Source organism: Mirounga angustirostris, unplaced genomic scaffold, assembly GCF_029215605.1.
Source record: "Mirounga angustirostris isolate CCGP_5_RB_7025 unplaced genomic scaffold, mMirAng1.0.hap1 SCAF_9, whole genome shotgun sequence".
Classification (NCBI taxonomy): domain Eukaryota; kingdom Metazoa; phylum Chordata; class Mammalia; order Carnivora; family Phocidae; genus Mirounga; species Mirounga angustirostris.
Genome location: NW_026991717.1, coordinates 56,424,176 through 56,440,977, shown reverse-complemented (window position 1 = coordinate 56,440,977; position 16,802 = coordinate 56,424,176). Strand labels below are relative to the sequence as shown.

Below are 16,802 nucleotides of genomic sequence, written 5' to 3'. Positions count from 1 at the left end.
TCTGGCTCCTTGGTCCTAGGGGTAGTCAGGCCCCAGGGTAACTCTCCCTGTGGTTTCCCTGCACTCTACCCACACCTTTACAAATAATCTGTTTATTAAAGGCTCTTTAAATTACACAAGTTGAATGTGCCATCTGTTCCTTGCCAGGACTCTAACTGATAAAGCTGCTTTTCAAACTCTAAGTTGCTGTCTAAATGCAAGGTATATCTCATTTATCTCTGCACAGTGCTTTACACAAAGCAGATTGCTGCTATTAATAACAAATGGTGAAATGAACGTATGCAAGGATGAATGAGTGAACGATCCTGCCCTTTTCCACGTTAGTTACATTCTTATCTGGGGGATCTCTTCTTGTCACCTTGATTGGATTTTGTAATGTCCTACTTTGATTTGGAAGGTCCTCTGTTCCCTTGGAACTCACTGTCTCTTGGAGAAACATTTTTACAGATAGACTACCTCAGGCCTTGTGTGTTTCCAGTGGTTTAACTTGAAAGGATTAACTTTGTTTGAAATTCCCAGAAATAACACCCCTTCTATAGGCTGCACACTTACCTGATATCAAAAGGGATGAGTAATTTGTTCATTTATTTATGTTTTTTGTTCATCAACATAAAAGCTGACAAGTCAAAAACAAGCAAATTGATTGTTCCCTTATTACATGGAAACCAAGAGCATATTGAAGGAATCAGTAGCCGGGGGTAGTTTTTTCAAATAAATAAACATGGGGCAAATAATTGCCTTCACTACTTCTTTCCTAGTCAAAAGCCTAGCCAGTGAATAAGCAATTGGGTAGACTCACCAAATGATCTAAACAAAGATAAATCACAGAATTAAGTATCTTGATATTTTTGAGGAGCTGAAGTCATGATTGATTAGACTTTAATATTAATTTATTCCCAGCTACTATCCTTGTCTTCTGAATTCTCACATATCTCAATAAAATAGGAGATAAATGTTTTCCTCTTATTTTAAATATAAGGTTGATGACTTAAAAGTGAGGAACTGACCCATGGGAAGTATCTTTAGAAAACATACTTTTGAGTAAACATATTTAATAGTATGCTTTGGTACTGAGTAGGTATTATTCATTAGAAAATAATTGCATAACTGGAATTCTTAATTAAAATTTGTGATGAGAAATGAATCTATTTAGTCTGTAATTATGACCCAGAAATTCAGAACACATTGGTTTATGAGCACAATTCCAAAGATTTTAATATAGTGAAAGAACTCATGAATACTTTAAACAGGAATTCTTAGAAGAAAAATACATTGTGTGTGTGTGCATCCAGATGCAATAAGATTTGAAAAGTCAACCATTGAATACAACTGTAACATGGAAAGATTCTAATTTAATGGATGTGTGATACTGTTAAAAGCTTCTAAACAGTCCTTCTGGACCCTTTCTGGATTTTCAGAATCCAAACAGTTTCTTTCCTTAGCTTTATAATTGAAATACAAATTAAGACAATGGCAACCTCTGAGGTTCCTCTTTTAAAGGTTTCCTTAAGAATGTAAGTTCGATTCTATATATGGACCACATCTTCTTTATCCATTCATCTGTTGAAGGGCATCTCGCCTCTTTCCACAGTTTGGCTATTGCAGACATTGCTGCTATGAACACTGGGGTGCATATGGCCCTTCTTTTCACTTCATCTGTGTCTTTGGGGTAAATACCCAGTCGTGCAATTGCTGGGTCATAGGATAGCTCTATTTTTAATTTTTTGATGAACCTCCACACTATTTTCCAAAGTGGCTGTACCAACTTGCATTCCTACCAACAGTGTGAGGGTTCCCCTTTCTCCACAACCTCTCTAACATTTGTTGTTTCTTGCCTTGTCAATTTTTGCCATTATATACAATGGAATATTACTCAGCCATCAGAAAGAATGAATACCCAACTTTTACATCAACATGGATGGGACTGGAGGAGATTATGCTAAGTGAAATAAGTCAAGCAGAGAAGGTCAATTATCATATGGTTTCATTTATTTGTGGAACATAAGGAATAGCATGGAGGACATTAGGAGAAGGAAGGGAAAAATGAAGGGGGGCAGAATCGGAGGGGGAGACGAACCATGAGAGACTATGGACTCCGAGAAACAAACTGAGGGTTTTGGGGGGGGGGATTGGTTAGCCCGGTGATGGGTATTAAAGAGGGCATGTATTGCATGAAGCACTGGGTGTTATACAAAAACAATGAATCGTGGAACACTACATCAAAAACTAATGATGTATTGTATGATGACTAACATAACATAATAAAATTAAATTTTAAAAAAAGAATGTAAGTTCGAAGTGATTTTTTTTTTCAGTGCATATCACAATTCAAACTTTTAGAAGGCAGCCGTTGAGGAGCTCATCCTCAACTACAGTAAAGTAAAATGGATAATGTTTAAATCTAACTTGGTTGCTAAGATCATCCCAGCAAGAAAATTCTGTTGTAAAAATTTCTGATCCTTAACTGTTTTTATTTGCTGACTGTATACTGATGATGGGTTCTGGTTTTGAAGGCCAGAGAGATCTGGAGAGATCACTTTGTGGAACCAGTGAAAGCTTAGACAAACAGCAGGTTTCTCCTGAGCCTCCTTGTAGAACATAAATGAAACTCCAGTCGCTGGGGCTGATGGAGACACCGTTACCTCCTATTACCTCATTTGTGTCATTGCTGACTCAGTGACACCATATCCCACACCCAGATTTAAACACTTGTTAGCCAAATGTATCTCCCCATGTGCTGCTGGCCCTTGCCACTTCATCACAGTTTAATAAGGCATTTGGGATTTTAGACAACTCCTATAATTACAGCAGAATGCGAACAGTGTTTGCTATTGATTTTTATTCCAGAATGTGAACTTTTTCCTGTCTCCCATACACATATTACCCTTCACTCCCTTGCACGTTACCAGTGTCATTTTTTAAATGACTCCAACATATTCAATATTAATCAAATGTCCATAATAGAAGACATCCTCCTGAGAAGGCAAAAGGAAAGAAAAAATGTATCCTTGCTTGCTTTGTTTGGAAAAATGGAAATTACCCAGAATCCTATTCTTTTTTTTTAACCAATAGGTGGCGCTAGTGGTTTCTAGCAATGAATTGAGTCTGTAGCTCTAATACACAGTTCTAATATATGTAGCATTTAGAGATTAGGATTTATTTATTTATTTTTTTGGCAAAAGGTACCATCACTATGGCCTTAACCATTAATTGAAACATTTGTAGCTTACCCAGTGGGGATTATTTTAATATAAATTTGCATGCTGTTAAATAGGTTTTTTAAAAATTATTATTTATAAGTGATCAAGAGGAGTTATATGGGTAATAGTTTGCATATAATGTAGGGAAGTTTAAAGTATGCTATAAACCCTATCACAGAATTCCTGATACTAGTTTGTATGCAACAAGCAACAACTATCAAAGAATTAGAAACTGAAGCACACATTTTTAACCTAGCTTGGAGAGTATAGTTGTGGGTTTTAAGTATTTTTATTTCCTGTGTTATCCAAGACACACTGGTTTTCAAACCTGTGCTATTTTCATTTTTTACAGCATGGTGTGCTAGAAAGCAAATTAGGCTTGAGAGCCAAACAGACCTGTGGTAGACTCTAGACTCCATCATCTACAAGGCTGGAAACCTTAACAAGATGGTTAGCTCAAACAATCCTGGGTTTCTCCATTCCTAAATGATGCCTGTCTCTAAGAGTTATGGTAAAAATTAAGTGGACACTATTGTAGCTCATCAGTATCTAAGATGTAATAAGTACCCACTTAGATTCTTCTCCCTTTGTTGATTTGAATTTTAACATTGGCTGAGGCAAAAAAAATAAAAAAATAAGCAGAAAGAGGGGGAAGCGAAGGAGAAGAAGAGGGTGATTAGGCAGTGAGGTCTATTTCAAAAAAAAAAAAATTGGGACACCTGGGTGGCTCAGTCACTTAAGTGTCTGCCTTCCACTCAGGTCATGATCTTGGGGTCCTGGGAGCCCCGCGTAGGGCTCCCCATTCAGTGGGGAGTCATTTACCCCTCTCCTTCTGCCCCTCCCCCTGCTCATGCTCCCTCTCTCTCAAATAAATAAAAAATCTTTTATAAAAAAAGATATCTGATATCTTTGTTAAAAAAATTAAAAAGTGTATATTTTAAAAAACAAAATATTCTAATTCTCTACCACTTTTGATTATTTGTGTTATCTTTCATTTTTGTGAAGAGATTCTAACATTTAATAGATATTATTCAGCCCCAATTCCTCAAGGTCAGGGGGTTGGTTACTGTAAATTTGTGGAGAGAAGGCTCTAAGGAATTTACAGAGTCTCAGCTTCCCTATATCTGCAGGGATGTAAGTTAGCATCCCTGTATCCTAAGCACTCCTTCCCGAAGTACATATAAGTACAAGTAAGCAACTTGGACTAAGTTATCATCTTTTTGTTTGACCCTCCCTCTAAAAAGTTTATTTTGCTTCTGCTGTTTCAAAACATCTTTGATAAAATGATGATAGCATTTCTGATCTGTTGTCTGTTTTCAAAAGAGCTAGTATTATTAAGGGCTGCTTACCATTCATCTTTCTGATGGTACAAAAAAAAAAGTCTGATTTTATTTGGCTTGAGCACTCATTGTCCTTCCACACAGTGGCACCTATGGGGTCATTAGCAAAATTAGATAAGTAACTGATTTATTATTTCCATAAATGCATGGTGCATTCCCTTTACTTAGAGTGTACAGCAAAAATTGTTCATGCTAAGGAATAGTAATCAAAGTGACTAAAAAGGCACATTTTTATCATTCAAAACATAAGCATAGCTGTGGTGGTATCTTATCATAGTACATAATAATAGAAATGAATTATGTCAGTAAAATCTTGAGGTTTAAGATTTAGCGTGATAAATGTTTTTCATTAAAGTGAAATATCTTGGCAGAGTCACTTTCATATGCAGACTGTGACACAAGGAGGCCAGCTGTGCCCATGCAGATGCTGAGATTTGGGTCTATATTATTAATGATTTATCATGTCATGGAGAGCTTAGGTTAGTTTTGAAAGCAATCCCTTGCCACAAAAGCACTTTCTATAATGTGTGAACGCAAGGAATTGTATATGTGCATTCCAAATTACAGTAGCTACCTTTGAAATTTCAATACCTCTTTTTTTATTCTGGAACATGAAATTCTAGATCCTAAACTGTATTATTCATTAAAATTCATACAAAAATGGTATTTCATATCCACTGGATAGTGAGTAGTGTATCTGAATTAACAGATCTATAGACATAGATGAGGGAATGGAACAAAAAGGTATTGCAAACCTATTGTATACCATGTGCTTTTGCGCTAAGACTCACATTTAATGTGAGGTTGGATTAAGTTTCCCTTTCAATTCTGCAGGCTTCCAAGATTGCACTGCCTTCAGGGCATGTATAATAACATTAGCTAATATTTATTCAGTGCTTGCTGTGTTCCAGGTAAGATGCTAAGCACTTTACATGCATTATCACATTCAGTCTTCATAAGTCCCATTTGAAATATTGTTATCACCCCTGTTTCACAGATGAGAAGACTAAAGCACAGTGTAGTCAAATAAATTATCCCAAGAGAGGAGGAGCATGGACTCGAATCCAGGTTGTCTAATGTTTTACAGCCTTCACTATTAACTACTACTATTAACTGTGACCTCGCTATTAAACACGGTTACAACTAAGCAAGAGTTAGGGTTCAGGTCCTACTTAGTTACTGCCTGTGTGCCTTAGGCAAGTCACGTGAACTCTGTAAGCTTCGTTTCCTCTTCTATAAAATGAAGATAATAATAGTACTTACCTCATAGAATTGTTGTGAGTTAATATTTATAAAATGCTAAGAACAGAGTTTGGCACATATTAAGCACTAAAGCTTTGTGCTGTAGTAGTTAATGAGTTGTACTCTTTGATGATTGATATCCTTTCATTGACTACTACACGCAGATTCTCTATACTTTTCAGATAGCTTTTATTCTGAAAACAAGATTGGGAATGAAACATAGAAATTAAATTCTGAATTTTACTCCTAAAGGAAACAAAGGACTGTGAATTAAGTTACTACTTAGCGCTAATGGGAGATGTATGCAGATAACACTAAAGCATCATCATCACTAACCATCTACAGCAGTGAGTCCTTTAAGTATTCTTTCTGAGTGTGGAAAGAGCCAGGTATCTTCCTTCCTTTCCTCTTTCTTTCTTCCTTCATTGCTCACTCACTCAACCAATATCCTTACAAGGATACTCTGCTTGCTCAGGGGATACAGGTGAATAAATCCCTACTCCGGAGGAGCACACAATCTAGAGATGACTATACTCTCTGGTTTAGCACATAAAAGAATATGAGAAAGTTGTAAGCTCCCTTACCTGACCTGTTTCAGAAGTATTTATTGGGCGCCCAGTAAATGCCAGGCACTGTGCTAGGCAAGGTCAAAAGGCAAGAAGCACCCAGTAGAGAAGACATCCTAAACAGGTATTTTCCTGTCAATGTGGTAAATTACACAGATGAACTTACTGGGAGAGCATAGAAAAGAGGTGCTTAAACCCATCCCGGAGCTAGTGGGAGGAGGGACATTCTGACACCTGGACAAAATTTTTGGTAAAGGTGAAGAAAAGCAGAAATTAAAGTACCTGAAATTATGGGGAAAGAGCAGCCCTAAAAGCAGAGACACCACAAGTGAAGACAGGCGACATGAAGCAGTGTGACACGGTGGGGAGCTACCAGCGGCCATGCGATGCTAGAGCCTAGCATGGATGTAAAGTGGGACGTGCGCCGGAGGGTCGCACTAGAGAAGTAAACGGGGCTGAAAGGTTAAAAGTGTATAAAATCAACGGAAAGGACAAATGCTAACAAACTGCATAGAGTGAGCACTTCCCTTACACTTCTTCTCACTAAAATCCAAATGAAAAGAATGTCATTTTCCTGACTATCAAGATTCTGGGAACCAAGGAGATGATGAATGCTTAAGAGTAATGTCTTGATCCCGACCAAAAGATACAAGGTGTCTTTCTTTCCATGTCAGTGGATTGTCTACTTCCCTACTTCTCTGCCCCAGGGAACCAAACATCGAGATTGGCTCAGAGACTGATACTTAGACTGAAAAAATGTCTAATCCTTGGCTCAAAATGACCTATTAGCACATCCTTCTGCAGCCTCAAAGTTTTTTTTATTCCTGGATTTAAGAACTCAGTCCACGATAAACTGGGTGGTGCTCTGTAAAGTTGGCCATCGTGGAGTTTCAGCAAAGAATTCAGGAATCTAAAGAATTGAACTTTTTTTCCCCCCCTTTGCTGCTACTGTAGACAGACAGTTCCTAAGCTTTCTGCCTCCAGGTGGGTGGCAATTTGACTCTCATGGAAGCCACTGGTCATCCCCTTGCATCTTCATTCAGTGCACAGAGCCCTCTGCCTGCAAGTGGGGCCTGCTCCCTTGATGGAGAAAATGCGGGAGGGATGACTGGATGCCAGTAAACCAGGCACAGCTTTCTGGGTCAGAAGTTGGCTGGGGAAGGGCTCAGACTGCCAAGTAACTTGCAATGATGTCAGAACCCAGCACAACCAGAAAACACCAGCCAGCCAGCCAACAAAAGCCCTCACAACAACAGAAAAATCACAGAGCAGCCTTGCCAAAGCTGTTCTTTCCGCCCCCTACCCTTTTTTCCCAATAGGAAGAACAGCAGGAAGAGAGTTTATATTTTAAAACACTCTCCCTCCTCCTCCCTCCTTCTTCCTTTTGGTAACAAAGTGTTACCTAGTGAGGAAACAGTTCTCCGGATGAGTCCCGATGCAGTTCCTTGGGGTGTCTTTTTTGAGTTCGTTTTCAAGGCTGTCAGTGGAAGTTTCAGAAACAACTCAGAACAGGGTATTTTTCCTAAATGTAAACATGTAACTTTGTGCAGGGGAGAAAGCAGGGACCATTGAGGAAAGGAAAATCCTTTCTCAAGTCCCTTCTTCTCTCTTGCCTGGTAATTAACCATACTCAAATGAAAATTAAAAGTTTGGCGAAAAACCTCTCTTCTTTTTTTTTTTTTTTAAATAGAGATATCATGGTTCATTCCAGCCATTTAGAGCCTTCCGTGATTCATAATTCAACTGGAAATTAATAAAACACAGCCCCTGTTCTTGGAAATGAAGTTTGGATTAAAATCCTCTTGTTTTGGAATATATGGCCTTTTTTTCCCTTTCATTTGTGCCAGTCAATTTTAAATGATGTCACTTCAAGGACATTTTCATTTCTCCCACAACATATTACACGAAACACTTGCCTGTAAAACCGGCTCATTAGCCTGCAAAATTATACTGTACTGAATGGCTTTCATTCAAAGTAGAAATGGGATTTTTAGTAGGCAATTTCTGTATTTTGTAAAGATAAAGCCATGTTTGATTGCTTCTTCCCAGCTGTTTTGCTTAGTGGTTATAAAGAGAAATTGGAGGGGGGTGGGGGACGAGAAAGGTAATATGGGGGCGGTTTTGTAAGGATGTGCTTAAAAAATAAATCTTAGATTAGGAAACCAAGGCCGAACTTTACAGAGCAACTGCGTCTGCAGCTCCTCTGGGCTGCAATGATTTGTCCTCTGGATGTCTGGAGGAAAGCTGTGAAAAAAAAGTGAGGGAAGGAGAAAAAGAGGGAAAGAGGGAGGAAAGCGAGAAGGCGGCTTCGCAGGCTGCAGCGGCCACCGCGAGCCGGATGACTGAGGCTCTGGGAGTTGCTGGAAGGAGCAGCCCTTCAGAGGTGGGAGAGGGAGGGTGCGCCGGGGAGGAGGGACGCGGGGGCCACCCAGGGGTCAGCGGGGCCGCGGCGCCGGGCCGGGGGCCTCCAGGCGGCGCTCGGCCGAGGGTGAGCGCGCCGGGCCGCCCGCGCCTCCTGCCGTCCGCGCCCGGGGGTGGGCCCCGCGTCGCGAGCTGCCTGGTGCGGGGAGGGAACCAGCTCCGGCTCGCCTGATGGATTGACTTGGAGATGGATCGAATTACACCATTTGCCTTGCCTCGATTTGTTTTGCTCCCGCTCCGTCCCGCTGCTGCTGCCGTCCCTGCTGCAAGGCTGGTGGTGGCGAGTTTCAGGATTATATCGAGCAAGCCAAGACCTAAAGAGAAAGACGGATTTTTTTCTTTATTTTCTTTTTTTCCCTGCGCGTGACGAGCTGCTTTTCTTTTTCTTTCTTTTTTTTTTCTTTTTTTTTTACTAGCCGACCCCCCCTCCCCCCGCCCCATGAGGTAAGACTGTCTTATAATCTGCTAATGCTCTGGGCGCCTGGTGGGGATCGGACTCAGATCCTCAGAGCCTGAATCGCAGCCCGTGTATGTGCGTGTGCCTGTGTGCGTGCGTGCGTGTGTGTATGTATGTGCGTGCGTGTGTGTTGTCACTGGAGAGTTGATTTCTCTTCCAAGCAGCCCCGTCCGCCTGCCGTGCAAGGGACGCGCAGCGGGCCGGAGAGGTTTGTCGGACTGGTCCAAACTGGCATTGCTGGAGGCTTAGGGGGAGGGGCACGAGGACTTGGAGGCCCCCTCCACTGTGCACACCCCCCCCCGAAAAAAAAAAAGCGAAAGGAGGGGGCAAGTAAAAGTTTCTTGCCAGGCAGAGCCGGCTCCGCGCTCTCCCCGCACATTCTCAGAGGGAACGCGGGCTGCTGGCTGCTCGGGCACGGCGTCTCCAGCCAGCGCGAAAGCCGAGCCGAGGCCGAAAGAACCGGCCGCGGGCTCGGCCGCCCCCTTCCGCCCGCCCGCCCCGGAGCCGACGCTGGGACCGTCGGGGTCGCGCGGCGCCGGCAAGGCGAGGAGCGGACCAGCGGGCATTCGCCCGCGCTCGAGGAAGGGGCGCAGAGCCGCCGCCGAGACCCCAGCAGCTCACCGCGGACGCCCGCTACCTGTCAGTGCGCCCCTGGCTCGGACAGCCCCCGGCAGCGCCTGGGGTCGGGGGCTCAGGGTACTCGCTACCTCCACCTCCCGCCCCGGCTGCAGCCCGGAGGGCAGCCGCTTCCCACCCTCCTTCTCCCCCTGCTGGCCGAGCGCGCCGCGGGCGGGCTCTGCGGCCCGGAGCTGCCCACCGCCCACCCCCACCGCCCACCCGGCGCCCCGGTTTCTCCCGCTGGCCACTCTCCCCCGCAACTTTCCGTGCTTTGTTCTACGGCTGGAAATGATTTACGGAAGCGTTTTGGACAGGGTCTCCGCCAGGAGGCGAGAGCCCAGCGCTGAGATGTGTTACGTTCTCATCTACCCATCAATTATGGATGGAAACAAATAAGGAAGAGTCAATTTTGCATGAGCCCCTTCTCCGGCGGCGAGAGGCGTCCTGCAGCCGGGAGGGAGCCGCCGCTCGCGCCCGCAGCCGCTGGCTGGGGATGGTGAGGAGGAAGGTAGGGAAACTTATTTCCCGTCTTGACAGCGATGATGTTTGTTCCTGGTCTGCAGAAACTGATAGAGCAGCCGCCTTGGGTAACTTGGAAGGGCTTAAAGCTTCCTCTATCTTGCATAAGTCTTGGAGTGAAATAAAAGGTTATAAAAGACTTGGTGTGGATGAGAACTGGGTTTTAAAAATTTCTGCTAAATCGACTCTCGGGACCACCGCTGTCGGGAGAGTGTTTAAATCCTGAACTTATAAAGAGCTAAATGTCGTGGAAGCTAGAGGGGAATGAAGTAGCAGTATTAATTACAGCATTAGAAGAACTCAGGGTAGTACTCCGTGTTCTGAGGTGACCAGTCAGCAGCCCACGTTCCAGCAGCCCAATCCCTCGCCAGTCTCAGCTGGGTGACTTTGACACAGAAGGGACAGTAGATCGTTTTTATAGATATATAGACTTTGTAAACAGTAATTGGACCTTGTGTCCACCACTGTGGGAGGCTGCTTTCTCTCAAAAATAACGGTGGTGTTTCCAGTGACATTGGGAAAAGAAATGTCTAGGGTCATTTTCCCAAGAACTTCTGGCTACTGAGAATTTTAAGTCTGCAGTAAAAAGTCTAGTTGCTTTTTCAGGATTGTCCTTTCCTCTGCTTGATGTTTGGAGCAATAAAGTGGATTCTTTTGTTTATTTCAAGGCTAAAGTCCTAGGGAAAGGTTTAACATTTTTCTAAACTGGTTTGGTCTCTGTCCCTCAGCATAGGAAGAATTCTTGTTTGGAGAAATTTTTCCAGGTTTCGTCCTTGTAGAATTGAGAAAAATCCCCGACAGCTCAAGATGAGGATTTTACTATCCTTTTGGTTTAATAAACAATAGGTTTTGATGCTGGTTTATTCAAGTTGTTAAAAAATCCTAGTGCTCTCTTAGCTATCTAACTCAGGAGATTAAGTTGTGTGTAGTCCTGTTTAATGTAGTGGGTGGCGGGCATATTCTGTCAGGCTGGCAAATATTACACAAACATTTACCCGGCTTAGATAAATAGAAATTGTCAAGTAAGCCCTGAGATTTGGGCCTATATTATCATGAACTTAAAACATCTTAAGGTAAATAAACTATAGCCCAGCCATAGCTGGGTTGTGTTTTTTATAGTTACTGTCTATGCTCTGATTTAGGTCCCTAGAATGTGCTCTCAGAAAGACAGTTAAATAAATAACCCTAAGATTTCCAAAATGTGTTGTTTAGCAAACCATTTTCTTCCACTGGCACATTTAGTTAGATTAACAAACAGTTACTATGTCTTATTGGATCCTACAGAATATTGCTACCTATCTTCGCTTCTACTAGAGATGCTACATAGATGACCTTTTTTGAGGAACATTTCTGTGATGCAGGACAGTGTCACCAAACAGCTGATTAACTCGAGTTTGATTTAGATTTGTGGGCATTCTGCCCTTTTCTTTCTTTCTTTCTTTCCTTCTTTCTTTTTCTTTCTTTCTTTCTTTCTTTCTTTCTTTCTTTCTTTCTTTCTTTCTTTTCCTTTCTTTCTTTCTTTCTTTTTCTTCTTCCTTCCTTCCTTCCTTCCTTCCTTCCTTCCTTCCTTCCTTCCTTCCTTCTTTCTTTCTTTCTTCTCTCTCTTTCATTTTTTTGGTGCCCAGTAATAGCACCATCTGGTCATGTCTTCCCTGGTTTGATGGATTTGAAAGATGGCTCTGACGTAAACCTATTAGCCCTTAGAGTGAGGGCAACTTAGAAATCCAGTGGATTTCAGTTCACTGGCTGTTTACTGCACAGGAAGGATCTGTCCAGTAACTGTGCTCTGGGTAAGTGAGCCCCTACAGCCTCCTGTGGTGGTTTCTCTTGCTTGAAAGGCACACAGGCAAGTAAGCAGGAATCAGAGCTTTGATTCACAAAGATGCTCATAATTGCTAAGGACTTAACTGAAACTGGAGAAGTTCACTTCTTGCTGCTCCATCATAATAAACGCTGGTAATTAGCTTAGTCATTGTTCTTGCATATGAGTTTCACTAAGATACAAAGAGTGAAAAATGCATCTGAAATGGGGTCATTTTTCACCCTTCTGATGCATTTTATGCAGAGTTAAGAGCCTGGCTGAATGCCTAACCATTATTGGTGTAACCATAGGAGGTAAACTCCTTCCCTCACACACATCGCAGGATAAAATATTACCTTTTATTTCAATTAATAGACTTTAAGCCTGCACATTCTGGATTCATTTCTAGAGGAAGCAAGAGGCCCTTGGGGTATGCCAACCAGTCAGTATTTATTGAGTACCTGTCGTTTGCAAGAAGCTATGCTAGCCAGTGTTCCAACGCCAGGTGAGGCACACATGTTTCTGTATGTTCAACTTAAGTAAGAATGCAAAGAACTAGAGTGTGGCAAAATGGATCACTTGGCAAGAAATGTAAATATGCCCCTTTTCTTGAAGCGTGCCATTGAATCCTAAATTGTGAACACTAATCATTCAATATACTATTAGTGTAATTCACGAACTGAAACTGTCATTAGAACAGGGGAACTCGGGTGCGAATGGAGACTTCACTTTGAAATCCACCAAAGCCCATGTCTTAGGTTGCTGCTTATTTCATGAACAGCGGCCAACTTGTAGTTGGGGAGAAAAAAAAAAGTGTGTTTTGATTTATTCCCAGGACACAGAGAGAGAATAAAATTCATATAACTATATTAAGCATATCATAACCTTCTTCAGTTGAGGTGGCTATTGTTGGGCTGACTTTTCTACTCGGACCATGACGACGGTGGCAGTGTGGCTACATACTTTGGGGCGGCTTCCATTCATCCGACGGGAAAACTAGGAAGGGTTTTAACTGTGAAAAGCCACTATTTAGGTAACCAAGGGCGATCAAATCCGTGGTCCACATAGATACCACATGAGGTGTACTTATTTCTCAAACTTCTTGTTTCTATTAAGCTTTTGTTAACTCCCCCAGATTAGCATTTTAACAACCCTGAAGTGAACTTCTGCCATTCTCTCTACTTGGACACAGTATGTAGATCATCCATCATCCTGTCCTTGGCTACAACAGGCTGCTGGCTCCATCACCGTTGGGAGCTACACAGAATCCATCCGACTGTGAACAGCACAGCTGGCTACAGCAGTTTTTTCTTCCACACCACTGGCAGCATTGTCTGGCTGTGGTAACTAAAGTTAACACCCAGAACGGGAAGTTTCCATTGTTTGGCGACCTGGGCTGGGCCCCTCATCCAGTTCTGGGGCACACCTGCCGAAAGGCCCTGCCGACTCGCAGTGGCGAGCTCCACTTGTGAGAGGACTTGCCATAGCCTTAGGCAACCCACGGGAAAGCCTCTGTGGGCTTGATACAATTAAACCACCAGAATTCCAGAATTAGAAGAAGCCACTCAGACACCACTCATCCTAGACCTTCGGAAGGCAGTCTTTTTTAAAAAGGGAAAGGAAAGAATGAAGTAGGCTTTAGCCTGTGATTCCAAATGACTGAAAACAGAAAAAGACCTTGTCTAAGTTCCTCGGAGAACTGGGCATGTCATTGCTTCCTCCCTTTTCACAAAGAACATGTGATGTCCCTAAATCTGGGCCTTGTGTCTGATCGTATCCAATACTTTCTATCAGTTTTTTGTTTGTTTGTTTGTTTTGGGTGGGGGGGGTTCTTCTTTTTACTAAGAAGGTATCTGCTTGATAAAACAAGAATGACATGAGTTAGGTGGATACATTTGTTATGTTGCGAAGCTTTAAAAAGAAAACTTTTATGATTAGAAGTACTGCTTTTGGAGTTTGATGTGGGCTGGGGAGACTGCCTCGTACCAGCTGGGATGATAGGACGAAGATGACGGTGATGGAGAAAGAGGAAGAGGGGGAAAACAACAGCCACTACACAATACCTAGCACTTACTCTTAGTCTTCATCATAATTATATCACGTAACCTTCAATCAACTGCACAGGGTGGGCTCTGTTGTTATCACTGCTCTATCTAAAAAGAAAACTCAGGGACCTGAGAAGTCAGGTCATTTTCCTGAGGTCATACCAGCAGGGGGGTGGTAGAGTCGGGATTTGAACTCACTTCTGCCTAACATGTCAACCCGTACCCTTTCATCACTACACTGAATTATTTCTGGGAACATGAACAACCCTACAATTTTGTGCCTCCCTGATATTTCTCACATGTGGTCTTCAATAAGAGTCCTGTTTTGAGGCAAAATTTTATACCGAATGAAAGGATATGTACGATGTGGGGATCCTCTTAAATTTTAACCTTTTCTAAACCAAATCATATTGTTATGTGACTTCTTTCACTTTTATTCCTGGTGGCCAAATAATTATGACACACTCTTCTTTTCAAGTGTCCTAGAACAGCTTCTTCTCCCACCATTTTTCTCCATGGTAGGCTTTCCTGTCCAAGATTACAGTGGCATAGGACAAATGGCAATATTCATCACTCTCCACCAAGAAGTGCGTCTGCATCAGGGGGCGATTGACATTCATTTCCCTGATCTTGGCAGGTGAAGATCCATTATGTATCCTTGTCCCATTTCCCAGGAGTATTTATGGGCCCCATCAGCAAAGACAGTGAGAGCTGCAGCTGTTCAAGCTTTAGTGGCACCAGGATGGAAATTGTATTATTGACGTTTGACTATGAATTACATTGTAATATGCATTTTTCTTACTTATGGTTGCAGGAGAATCCTTTTACCTAGACGAGTAATCAGACACGCATTGTTGAGAAATTGTCACTCGTGCATCAGCATTTCTTTCGTTGTCCTTTTTTTGTTCAGGATTCCTACGGGAGGGGGAAAAAAAAAACAAATACATACTACCACTACATAGAATGCTGAAATTTAAGGTGTTCAACATATATTTACGGGAAAGAAATATGGGTTCGAAGAAGGCCAGTATGTTGGGACATGTAAAATAAGGTCTCGGGAAGATCTGCGATTACTTAGCCTATTACTGGAGTCTGTGTTTAAAAATAAAGTCAGGAGTTTCTAGTCAGACGAGGAGCTGGCACATATGAACCAGAGCAGATGAAGCTCTTTGGGAAAATAACACTTCCATTCCCAGGAGCCGGCTGTCAGCAGACCAGAGACTCAGACTCCCCCAGCGTCTACGTTGGCCTAGGCATCGCTTGTCATTATAGGGGTCTCTGGAAGCTTTTGTGGTCTGTGGAGTTGTCTACATCTATCAGTAAGTCCCTGAACCTCCTCCCCTGGGTAATTGGTGGGTCAAGTAAACATTTTTTGAAAAGCTACCGAAGAAGGAGGAGGAGAGGGAGAAGAAGGAATAAAGAATGTTGCAGTTGTTTCTGTTTTTGTCATTGCTGGGGTGAACATTTGTTCATTCAGCCAACTTTTACCAAAGGTCTGCTCTGCACAAGTAGGTGCCAGGGTGGGGAGATGGTTCAAAGAGGAACTGACACATAGTTCCAGAGCCCAAGGGTCTTGCTGAGTGGTATAGAAAAGACCAGGTAAACACATAGCCAAAATAAAATGGCGAGCGTTTTAAGGGCCCGAAAACAAACACACAGACCTATGGAAATTGAGAGGAGTGAGAAGTTATTTCTGGCTAGAGTAGTCAGGGAAGGCTTTGTGGAGCCGCTGATATTTGAGCTGGTCCTTGAACTAGGTAGGATTTGGACAGGTGGACTGTGAGGGGCAGTGGGGGAGGTGGTGAGAGGGAGGGCATTCCAAGCATAGAGAACAGCTTAGGCAAAGGCCCTGGGGTGGGGGTGGGGGTGGGGTCTCGATCAGTTGTCCACATTTGAGTCCTAGCCTAGGACAGACTTGCATTTCAGGTGTGAAGAGGCAGTTTGCCATGTAATCCACAAATATTTTGAGTATCTCTGGTCTACTTTCTCTACTTAGCCATTCAGCAGATGGCCCCATGGCTTAAGCCATCAGAATGAATGGGATCAGTCTTGCCGCGATTCAGTAGATTGCTCCGTGATCAGAGCTAAAAACCCCGTATCAACTGCCAACTGGTTCAGTGTTGCACAGGAACATTGCAAGGGATAACATGATTTGCCTCAAACTACCCAGCGAGACAGTTCCCCCCACAGGGATGTTTAGCAGAACCAAACTAGAAGGGTCCTGCTTCACTGGTTTCATCTTTTTTAAACTTGAAAAAACTCTATGTTAGACATAGACTCTATGGTAAGGAATAAATTGCATACATATATGGGGGGTTTTGGAGAGGGGGAAAGGGGATGTGGGGAGAGGAAGCAGAAGAGAGTAGAAACTTGTCAAAACTGTGAGAATGATAAGAGCTGGACTGTAGGTGCTCAGACCACACTGCAGGTCCAGTGAGGCTGGATTGCCTGTTCGTCTCTGAAAGGTAGCAGAGTGATGCGCAGCAAACATCTTAGTAAACGTGTCAGTTGAGTTTAACATTTTATTACATTGCAGATAGAGCCTATCATGCCTGGTAAACTCTGCAAAAAATGGGGTTGGAGCTGACAGTTT

General features: G+C 42.8%; 1 protein-coding gene across 6 annotated transcripts in view; it reads left to right on the top strand.

Annotated features, from left to right (window-relative positions):
- The first annotated feature begins 9,046 nt into the window (after positions 1 to 9,046).
- The window catches only part of SEMA6D (semaphorin 6D), a 52,534-nt gene continuing 44,778 nt past the window's right edge, over positions 9,047 to 16,802 (top strand). For 5 of the 6 annotated variants that reach the window (XM_045900144.3, XM_045900141.3, XM_045900143.3 and 2 more), the window contains exon 1: positions 9,047 to 10,352. The gene's annotated coding sequence lies outside the window, so the exon portion shown is untranslated. The remainder of the gene's footprint in view (positions 10,353 to 16,802) is intronic. The other variant, XM_054513557.1, reaches the window with a different exon arrangement.